The 11,193-nt window shown below is 32.3% G+C and overlaps 2 long non-coding RNA genes across 2 annotated transcripts; one reads left to right on the forward strand and one right to left on the reverse strand.

Annotated features, from left to right (window-relative positions):
- Positions 1-330: 330 nt before the first annotated feature.
- Positions 331-4,895, reverse strand: LOC148607413 (uncharacterized). The gene is made up of 2 exons (XR_015914996.1): positions 4,608-4,895; positions 331-1,274 (listed from the first exon to the last, which is right to left on the reverse strand). It is a non-coding gene; the product is annotated as an uncharacterized LOC148607413 (long non-coding RNA).
- On the forward strand, positions 2,558-8,230 carry LOC148607414 (uncharacterized). Its single transcript, XR_015914995.1, has 3 exons — positions 2,558-4,171; positions 6,214-6,255; positions 7,161-8,230. It is a non-coding gene; the product is annotated as an uncharacterized LOC148607414 (long non-coding RNA).
- Positions 8,231-11,193: the final 2,963 nt, after the last annotated feature.

Raw genomic sequence — 11,193 nt, forward strand, 5'->3', positions numbered from 1 at the left:
ATTGAATGGGTTGCAGGAAAATTACGTCCAGTGATCTCTGATTTCGCGGAATTTTCAATGACAAATTTTGGAGGGAGGGGAATTTTTTTTTAATTTGTTATTTTTACATTAAAAGCTATGAATCATGTATTAATTCAAAAGCATAAAAAATAACTTGTTGATAGCGTCTGATATTTGTTTGTATCTTTATTTTATTTACTTAAAGAAAATTCAGTTTTTTTTACCAAAGTTTGTAATTTTCCCTTCACTGCCTTCACATTTTTTTTTCTAAACCTGGAAAGATCTGCACCTGTTTTCTGTTGTTTTTGTTTTTACAAACAGGCAAATATCTGTTTCTAATGCAGCATATACTTCAATATGTGTTAAAATCAGTATTAAACCCTATATAAGTCCTTCTAGGGGAGGGGGTTTGCTGGCACATGGTCTTTATTTATAGATTGTCTTTTCCATAAGACGTCATACAAAATTAGCAGACAGATAAAAAAAAAGATTTCACAATCTATATCGTACAAACACTTCATGTTTTCAATGAAAAATATATTTGACGTTTAGAAGAACTAGCAAAATTTGGTTTACGTTGTAAAGTTTGAAACAAAATGCCATCGTAAAAATCATGATGACTTTTGATAAATGATTTAATTAATAATTCTTAATTCATTATAATGTTAAAATGAACAATATTTCATCAAATAAATATTCCTAAAATATCTCCTATGTATCATTTTTGCAACCAAATACAGTTAATTATAGCATCTTTTGTATAATCAAATTAATAATATTTCTAATAAAATTCAAAAGAAACAAAATCAATATGTTTCCCTGCCTTAGACAACAAATGAAACGATACTGTTCGCAAAATTATTGTTACTGTTCTTTCTATATTTAACATACAGTAGAGAGGATAAACTAACATCCCTTAGATTTTAATATTCAATGATATATACAGTCGGAGATATTGTGCTTTTTCTTTCGTAAAATTGAATTCTGTGTCGTCCTGGAAAGTCTGTCTAAGAATCTCAGTCTCTGCTTTTCTGTTTATATGCTCCAATGCGCTAGCTAAACTTTCTACCATTACAGAGTACGGTAGTTCTTGCTTGTTTCTCCATTCATTAAATACACCGTGAATTAAATTACCTTTCTGTCGCAATATTTGCATTGTGTACTGTTTACGTCTTAACCGATTGCCTATCGTCTCACATTCATCAACTACTAAAATATCGCCAATACGTCTCAGTGATCGTCTAAGGAGAACGGGTATAGTGCATAAGTCACAGCTATATAATAGTTTAAAATATATGTTAAAATGAATGCTGTCAAAAACTGTCATATAAAAAAAAACAATAATAGTTGAATCATGTTCAACATTGCTGTTACAAAAAGTAAATTATTCAAATAGTTTAGAGCGAAAGAAGCATCTAGGATAGAGGACACATTCAAAATGTAATGAAACGAAAAATAGCGTGAACTAATTATATTGCACATTTCAAAACCTTTATTGCATAAACAAACCCTTTTCGATTTGTTTTAAATAATCAAGGGAACCAAGGTTATAGCGGTAATCAAAAGAATGTAATCCAGGGACAAAGACCAGGCATCGAAAACAAACATACACAACAAAGAACATGAACTAAATAAAATCATACATACAAATTTAAGTAACAATAGCAAGTGAGCAACTCGGATTGAACTAAAAACTGGGAGCATGGACCAGGTATACCGGAAGGGTTAGCGTCCCTGCTTTTCTAGCCTGCGGAGTTGCTCATAAAAAGTCAAGTCCGAGGTAGACGAAAGAGAAAAGAAACACTTTGACACGTAGAATAAATTAGATTTCAGGGCGCAGATGGATGCACCATAACGACCCACGAGTTCATGATGACGACCATAAAATTTCTGTAGTGATGAATTTGTAGCAACATAACCCTGTTCAAGAAGCCTATTTGTTAGACTTCTAGCGTGATACAAAATGTCTGCGTAGTTTCGGCAAGCTCTGGCATAACGTATCAGTTGTGATATGAACACTCCATACACAGGTGCTGAAGGCATGTTGCCACAGATGAAAGGAAAGTTGACAATTCTGAATGAAAAGTCATCACGTTTGTCGTAAAGTTTGGTCAATAGTTTTCCTTACCATCGATTTCTGAGTGATGCGATGTATCAAATCCCCGGAATTAGGATAGTTTAAAGATAATACGTCATATATATACAGCGAAAACTGAGATTTATGGATCTAGCTTAACGATATTCTTTCTTTCGGATTAGATCAGCTATAAAGTCAGCCTCATAAGAGTAAAGGAAGAGGTCAGCAAATAAAGGAGCACAATTTGTTTCCATTGGAATGCCGACCTTTTGTTGAAAAACACGTTGACCACACTGGACAAATATATTATCGATTAAACATTCCAGCATTTTATAAACATCTTCCTCTGTATATTTGGAAGATGACTTGGAATTACTTCTTACAAAGTATGAGGAATCTCTACCAAGAACTATATATTTGTATCTAGGTATACCATCCTTTATGGAAAAACAACGATGTATAATGTTTTCAAGTCGGGATTTTAACTGAGTATGGGGAATAGAAGTATACAGTGTTAAAAATCATAGGTTTTAATGCTATTATATTCAAATAATAGTCCTGAACTGATTGCCTCCAAAAGATCTTTCGAATTTTTCAGGATCCACATTGAATTAATACCACACATAAGTGTTGTAGTAGGACTGTAGACCCTCTTTGACAGTTGTGAGTATAGAAGTTAAAAGTTTTGAAAGAGGTTTGGTTGTACATTTTGCAGATCCAGCTATGAAACGTTGTATGGATTCTTGTAAAGTTTAGGAATCCAGTACAAAGACGGTAAATCACAATCATCGTCCTTAGTAGAGAGACCAAAAGAGAAAGCATAGATTTATGGTTTTCCACAATCTCTTCTTTTGATAGAGTGGTAGCAGTATAGGTCTTATCATTGCTATTATTTTCTATGTCTACCTGTGATAATAAACATTGGATATAAAATGTTTTGCAGACAAAAACAATGTCGTTTTGGGCTTTGTCGGCTGGTACGTATTCATTATTTGTAAAACGTTGCACTCTACTTTGACACATACATGTTGCATATTTTTCTCCGATAAAATCAAGATTAAGTACTTTGGCTTTAATGAATTTCAAACGCATATATTAATGTTGTAATCAATTTAAAAGTTGATTGAATTATAAGTCACCAAAAGCATAAATAAGTACCAATTTTGATAAAATTAAACAGAAAATACCAATAACTCCTTGTAACATAGGCCTTAATACTCTGACGGTTTTGACATGGACAATTATGACATCCCATATTCCACTAAACACATCACGGGAAGTGTGACTGTAAATTATTTTAGACCACATACGATCTCACCTGTCTTAGCATTGATGGATTGTAAAAACTACTATCAAACATTGTGATATTTTGAACAAAAGCAAATATGAGACTTATAAAGAAAATATGTGATGCATGAAAGTGTATCAAATATCATACTTGCAATTATTTTATTTCTTTTGACGAAAGAGGTATATTTATTTAACATTATGTACGTAGCATGCTTATGTTCGATATAACCGGTTTTATAATCCTTTTAAGCTCAAGTTTTCCGAGTCACCCAATACTGATGAGGTCCTTACTGACCTTTGACAATTTAGACCTACCTCAAATGAATCACATTCGTTAGGATTGTTTCAACTTAGAGAGTATGAAATGGAAGAGCCATATGGATTTATCTTTATTGAAGAGCCTCTTAATGACCTGGAACGTAACGACTTTATTGCAAGCATCGAACGTACAAAAAAGGCATGGGTAAAACAAGTCAATGACAAAGGTTACTTAAAACAAAAAACTAAGCTCACTGAAATAATAAAATTACCTGTAGGGAAACCTGGCGACAAACCAGATGTTTTTAACACTTAGGTCTTAGTTTAACATAAATCCCTATCTTTATTCACAGGAAAATTTTATTTTGTCAACTCAGTTAATTGGCGGGATTTGTTAACATCATATGATACCGTTAGACAATGCTTTCGGATGGTACTACACAAATTGTTTCCATGATCAATTACAAGTCGTATAAAATACCAACAGATACAAATCAGACTTGCGTCGTCTTAACAGGGAGTAGAAACATAATACCATCTCTAATGGTAAGGAATATCATTTGGATTGTAGTCGCATAAAACACAATAACGATAAGTTGAAAATTTGTAACTTTGAGAAATTATAAAGTATATCAAACCAATATTATAACAATCCCTTTCTTATGAATAAATTAATTGTAAGTACAAAATAAGTAGCATGTACCTGATACTTTTGCGCTTTATAATCGATTTGATTTTTTTTTTATTTTAAGAATGTTATATACTTAAGTACATATCATTTTAGAAATTTCTATTTCTAGATCATGTTTTATAGAATTTGCGTTCTTCGATTTGCCTTTAAAATTTTCGCCCTAAAGATAAACTTTGTTGGTTAAATGAGATTAATAAATCAATTCGTACTTGGAACGAGAAGTTCAGAAACTAAAAACAATGACATTGATGACGAATTATGAATTCTACCAAATAAGATAAAATATCTGACCTTGTAATAATAGTCTATAAGCTAAGTTGTATTGATGTCGACGCATACATCAAACATTAAAGCTTAACAAGTCATTATATCTTCCTACCGACTTTTGTAATCTTGTTTAGCAAAATTCAGAACCCTTTAAAGTTCTATAGAAGTAGGTAAGAAATAGCAGAAACAGAAACTTGTTACGCTATTTTAAGATAATTCCAAACACAATTTTCTTATTTGCCAAGATAATGTTTTTACCTTATGATATGTCTACTCGTACTTGAAATATATTAGAAGTGTCTTATATCAACTTTCAAAGAGCAGAAATGTAATTTGTGTCAATTTATAGATTGAATGTAATTATGACCAGTTACTTTAAAAATCGATGCATTAGAAAAAAAGATTTGAAAAGGAACAGGATTTATTCCTCAAAGAAAGTTCCATTTCGATGTTTAAAACTACATTTATTTACAACTGCCTTTATTGTAGAAATTTTGGGTAAATACCAATTTAATGGCTAAGGAAACCATATAACTATATATGTTCTTAGAGAAAACAATTTTAAAATGTATTAGGAATAGTATACCTGAATTTGACTTTAAAGTCTGAGATCATTATAACATTTTTGTCAATAGCAAACTTCACTATAATAAATTTAATATTATTTATATTTCAAATGTCTTAATCATTTTATTTGAAAACAAGCTATGGAAGATAGAAGACCTGGTTTGATATATCAAGACAAAAACGTATCTCGAATAGAGTGTGCTCAAGGTTATTTGTGAATATCCCTTAACAGTCAGCGTTTAAGACCATTGTCCAGTATATCAACCAAGATGAATTGATCTGTTTATTTGTCGCATTCAGCATACATTACTAAGTTTGCCAAAATATACTAGTGTGCATTGAAATATTAAGTGAATTTGTATGAGTGACACCTTCTTGTCCCTATTTCAGGCAATTTGTGTTTAGCATACAAATGAAAAGTACTTGATAATTAATTTTGATTATCATCATGTTAAGACTATAAATACTATCATTTACGTTTTAGGGTTATTATTCCTTAAACGGAAAGTAGGCAGTTCTAGCTAGACCAAAATGCATTAAAAAAATTTCATGATAAATATCTTCGCTTTCTATTGAACCCGCTTTTTTACATACAAAATGCAGTTATTTACTATGATAAAAGAAAGCTGGATTCTTGGATATAAAATTGTGGGCTTTTCGACTCTGGTTTTTATGAAAGCAAAGCATTTTCATCGACCAATAAATTGATCTGTGTTTCACGCTCAAACTTTTTACCTATATATATCTTCTAATATTCCTGTCGGGGAAAGGACCCGTTATATGGACCATGGACTATTTACAAAACCAAAACCCAACACATTTTTATCAAAGCATTATAGATTGTATGCACAAACGTTTCCAAAATATTCATATAACGGTAAAAGTTTTATATTATGAGACTTTTTACATGTACAAGCACACTTTTTACCTCAAAGTGTAGATGATATAGATGCCATTTTGTCTACAAAAAATAATTCTGGTGTATGAATATTTCATTTCTGTTTTACGTATCAAAAGTATGCAGTATCAACGGGTCACACTAGATATTGATTTTCAATTTTAGCAGCGTTGTTTGAATATGATGACGAATTTGAAAGACAACAACGTAAGTATGTAAATAGTTGTGAGAGGTATTATACTTTTAACATCAATGGCTGAAGGTTGAAGGTCGATTCCGCTGAGACGAAAAGATATCAGATACCTATGGAAATTTTGGGTCATGTGTCATTTGTCGTATTTAAAACGTACACTTAAATCGGTCTACCAGGACATACTGACAATCTTAATCTAAGGAGGCATATCCTTTTCTCGGTTGTTATGTTAGACGATGATGTATTTATTATCTTAATTTGTTTTATAGAATCGGTTAAATTGTAATACTTTTATGAATATTCTTCATATTTCTATATACACATAATTTTACTTTACATTATGTACCTTTTTAAAATCGGCACCGCAAAAGACCAGTTACGGCCATGGATTCTTAAGTACCATTCTTAGAAGAATCAGTCAATTGGTGACACATTATTGTCTCTCAATTTGGTCCTTTTCCTGCAAATGTTAAATAAGCTTCCAGAAAACAAATTTAAAAGCTATTTCGATTATCATAAAGCATTTGTGACATTTTATAACTGATTGTACAGGGAAAAATTTAAGGAAATGTCCCTGCCATTTTTTCATGGTGAATATCAATGCGATTTGACCCATGACTATTCTTAAAATGCCATGGACAATTATTTTAATAATGATTTCCGTTAATGTATGAAAACTTCGATAATGCAAAATACAAAAATCAGTGTTTTTTCATGATTAACAAATTACCAGTTTGCATTAATTTAAAACATTTAAGAAAGACTCGCCAAATGCTCGAGAGAATATTTACATGAATAATTATCTTATGTTTAATGTTGTGGAACATTGAGATGAGATCAGATGCATTTTTTGAGAAACTTAATATATAAATGGGTAAACTATGCTTTCCTTCATAGTACACATTAAATTTTATTTCAGCTCCGGCTACTACAAGCATGATGGAAAACAATAATTTGACAAAGTAACCGTTGACATATTTAAAGCAGTGTGATAATATTATCTTGTAATATAGACATTTAATGATTATTTTGTGTATGCATGTACAGCTTATTGGTAAAAACTAAAGTTTAAACTATCAGGAAAGTCATTTTCGTTGTTAAAACACAATATCGTCTTCAAGAGGATGGGACATTAAAAAGAATAGTTCAGAAATAAAGACTAGACAAAATGAATATAAAATAATCAGAACAACAAGCACTAAGAACAATAATGGAAACTCAACCTGGACACCCTAAAAAAACTCGAAACATGACCCACATGCACAATTAGGGTAAACATTCTCTGCTTTTCATAATACAGAATCAAGGTAAGTCACACTGTGACTTTACGACATAACCTAGAAACTTGTAATGCAATGATTTTTCATTTCATACCACTGCCTAATTGTAGCGTCAGATTGGTTTTGTGTCGCAAATATAGGTAGAGTTGACATTGAGATAATGTTTTCAAATAAATGTAACATTGCTTTAATATTATAAAAATGGTGATGACTCGATATATAATATCTATATGTTTATTTTTTAATTTGTACACCTTTGATGTACCTTGATTAAAACAAAATATATATGATTTCAATATAAACATATCAATAAATATTAATATTCAATACAGAGATGAAAATGGGACACTGAACTATTGAATTTCCCTGTGTTACAAATGTATTTTATTCATATGTGAAACAAAAGCAGTAATAGCAAACCTGGACTTCTCTCGCAATTTCTTAGTATGGTTATTATTCAAGTCTATTATTAATGAAATAATTTTTAGTAGATTGGGGAAGGCTATGTAAAGCTTAGATTTTCTATGTGAAATCATCAAAAGTAATATAGATTTATTGTACAATGTCTTTGGGGTGTTATATGTTATATTCATTTAAATATTTCTTGAATATTTTTCCTTCATGAGAAATCCATAATTTTAAATTTGTCAAATTCTACCCAGGAGGGAATGACAATTTTGCGTATCTTAGATATAGGTTGAATACTCTCTGGTCCACTTTTCTCCTAACTGAAATAACTGATTTGGCTGTCACTTCTGACATACATTAAAAGTTGAATTTGATTAAAATAATTTATTTGTTTTTCCATGGACAGTTCACTTCTTTGTCATGAATAATATTTTTCAAAAGCACCATAGTACAATGAATGTTTTAAAACAATTACAAAAACACATATATTCAACTACATAAACAAGGAAACCTGTCAAAACTTAACCCCTGTTTGCTTTAGACAGGTTTTCGGTTAACTCAGGTTCAAAATATATTTAAACCGACACGAAAATAACTCAAAATATGTCTACCTCAGATACGTTTTCGGTTTAGTCAGGGTTCGACAGTAAAGACGAGTTTAACAACATATATATATATATATAATGGTTAAGATGCCGATATATCAAACTAAAAAAATAGTCTGATACACTGTATATACCGACGAGAAAACATTAACCGTTCAAAACAAACAAATGCCACCCCTCCCCCTTTATATATCGGGCAATTCTGAAGACATCTAATGTGCTTTTTTGCAAACTTAACAAGGTGACTCAAAATGGTGACTCAAAGGTGACTGCAATGACAACATCAAAAGTATAGGAAACCTTTCAAGCCAATATAACATAAATAGCATAAATGTGATGAATTTATTTGACAAAAAACCAAGACGGGAAAGGAGTCATGACCATCGCCACTATACGTCACCTAGGTTACATGATGTCTCCATAGATGGTCTCCTTCCTTTCATACAAAAACCTCTTGGACTTTAGAACCAAACTTTATTCTATACCTCTCATTCTACTGCTTTCCTTTACAAAACAAGTCTTGACACTCCTGTTTCTGACCCCACCTCATCATTACACAGACTTGTTGCCATCATTTTAGATATTGGTTTCCACAGACTCTTTAAACCAGTTTGTGTGAAAAGTCAAGATAAAGAAAAACGATCATTTCTTCTACTACCGTTTGTCAACAAAGGTATAGATGCAATTAATTTGACTAAAATCCTCCATCACAAAAACGTTACCAACAAAATTCCCCCATATTTCCAAGACAAATCCATACCAATTATTTCATATTCCTATACTTCACCCATCGCATCCAAAATTTTCAATTATAAAAGGCTATTGCAGAACCTCGAGATTGAGGACTTCAAGGCTAAACCACCTGACTGTTCTTGCAAAACCTCTCCATTCAAATATGGTCCTTCTGGTCACGTCGTTACGGGAGATTTAACCATTATCGAAAACGAATCTCTGCGTAATATCCTTTCTAAAGGTCCCAATTACCGTGAACCACGCTCCATAAATTGGAATTATAACTTTAAAGTTCTTATAGATGCCGTCGAGGACTATGCAAGAAAATGGATAAAACGAGAACAAGAAGACACTGATTCTCTGTCAGAGTGGTTGAAGGCAGTGAGGTCTTTAATTTTGGAACGAATGAAAGTTTTAAGTAGGTCAATGAGTGCCAAGGCTACATCAGTTTTCAAAGACCCCGATGTAGCAAAAACATTATATGTGCTATCCTCTTTTAGTCTCTCTACCAAGGACGATGATTGTGATTTACCGTCTTTGTACTGGATTCCTAAACTTCACAAGAATCCATACAAACAACGTTTCATATCTGGATCTGCAAAATGTACCACCAAACCTCTTTCAAAACTTTTAACTTCTATACTCACAACTGTCAAAGAGGGTCTACAGTTCTACCACAACACTTGTTACTCCCGTAGTGGTATTAATTCAATGTGGATCCTGAAAAATTCGAAAAATCTTTTGGAGACAATCAGTTCAAGACTATTATCTGAATATAATAGCATTAAAACCTATGAATTTTCAACACTGTATACTTCTATTCCCCATACTCAGTTAAAATCCCGACTTAAAAACATTATACATCGTTGTTTTTCCAAAAAAAAAGATGGTACACCTAGATACAGATATATAGTTCTTGGTAGAGATTCCTCATTTTTTTGTAAGAAATAATTCCAAATCATCTTCCAAATATACAGAGGAAGATGTTTACAACATGCTGGAATTTTTAATCGACAACATATTTGTCCAGTGTGGTGGTTTTTTTTTTAACAAACGGTCGGCATTGCAATGGGAACAAATTGTGCTCCTTTACTTTGCTGACCTATTCCTTCACTCTTATGTGGCTAACTTTATAGCTGATCTGATCAGAAAGAAAGAATATTGTTTGGCTAGATCCTTCAATCTCAGTTTCCGCTATATATATGACGTATTATCTTTAAACAATCCTAATTTCGGGGATTTGATACATCGCATCTACCCAAAAGAGCTTGAGATAAAGGATACTACAGACATTGTGAAGTCAGCCTCATATCTTGACCTACACTTAGAAATCGATGGTAAAGGAAAACTATTGACCAAACTTTACGACAAACGTGATGACGTTTCATTCAGAATTGTCAACTTTCCTTTCATCTGTGGCAACATCCCTTCGGCTCCTGCGTATGGAGTGTTCATATCACAACTCATACGTTATGCCAGAGCTTGCCGAAACTACACAGACTTTTTGTATCGCGTTAGAACTCTAACAAATAGGCTTCTGGAACAGGGTTATGTTGCTACAAGATTGAAGTCATCACTACAGAAGTTTTATGGTCGTCATCATGAACTCGTGGATCGTTATGGTGTATCCATCAGCACCATGAAAACTGATTTATTCAACGGGTCATAGTTTTCCTTTCCCCGTTTGTTTACCCCGGACTTGACTTTTTATGAGCAACTCGGCGGGTGTTTCTTGAAAAGCAGAGGACACCTGGTCCTTGCTCCCAGTTTTTAGTGGAATCCGAGTTGCTCATTTACTTTTGTTACTTTGTATGTATACTTTTAGTTACTTTATGTTCTTGTTGTGTATGTCTGTTTTCCATGTTTGGTCTTTGTCCTTTGATTACATTATTTTGATTACCGCTATAACCTTGGTTCCCTTAATTAC

The sequence above is a fragment of the Perna viridis genome, chromosome 9 (genome assembly GCF_037379345.1).
Source record: "Perna viridis isolate PV_CMFRI_1.1 ecotype Kerala chromosome 9, ASM3737934v1, whole genome shotgun sequence".
Taxonomy (NCBI): domain Eukaryota; kingdom Metazoa; phylum Mollusca; class Bivalvia; order Mytilida; family Mytilidae; genus Perna; species Perna viridis.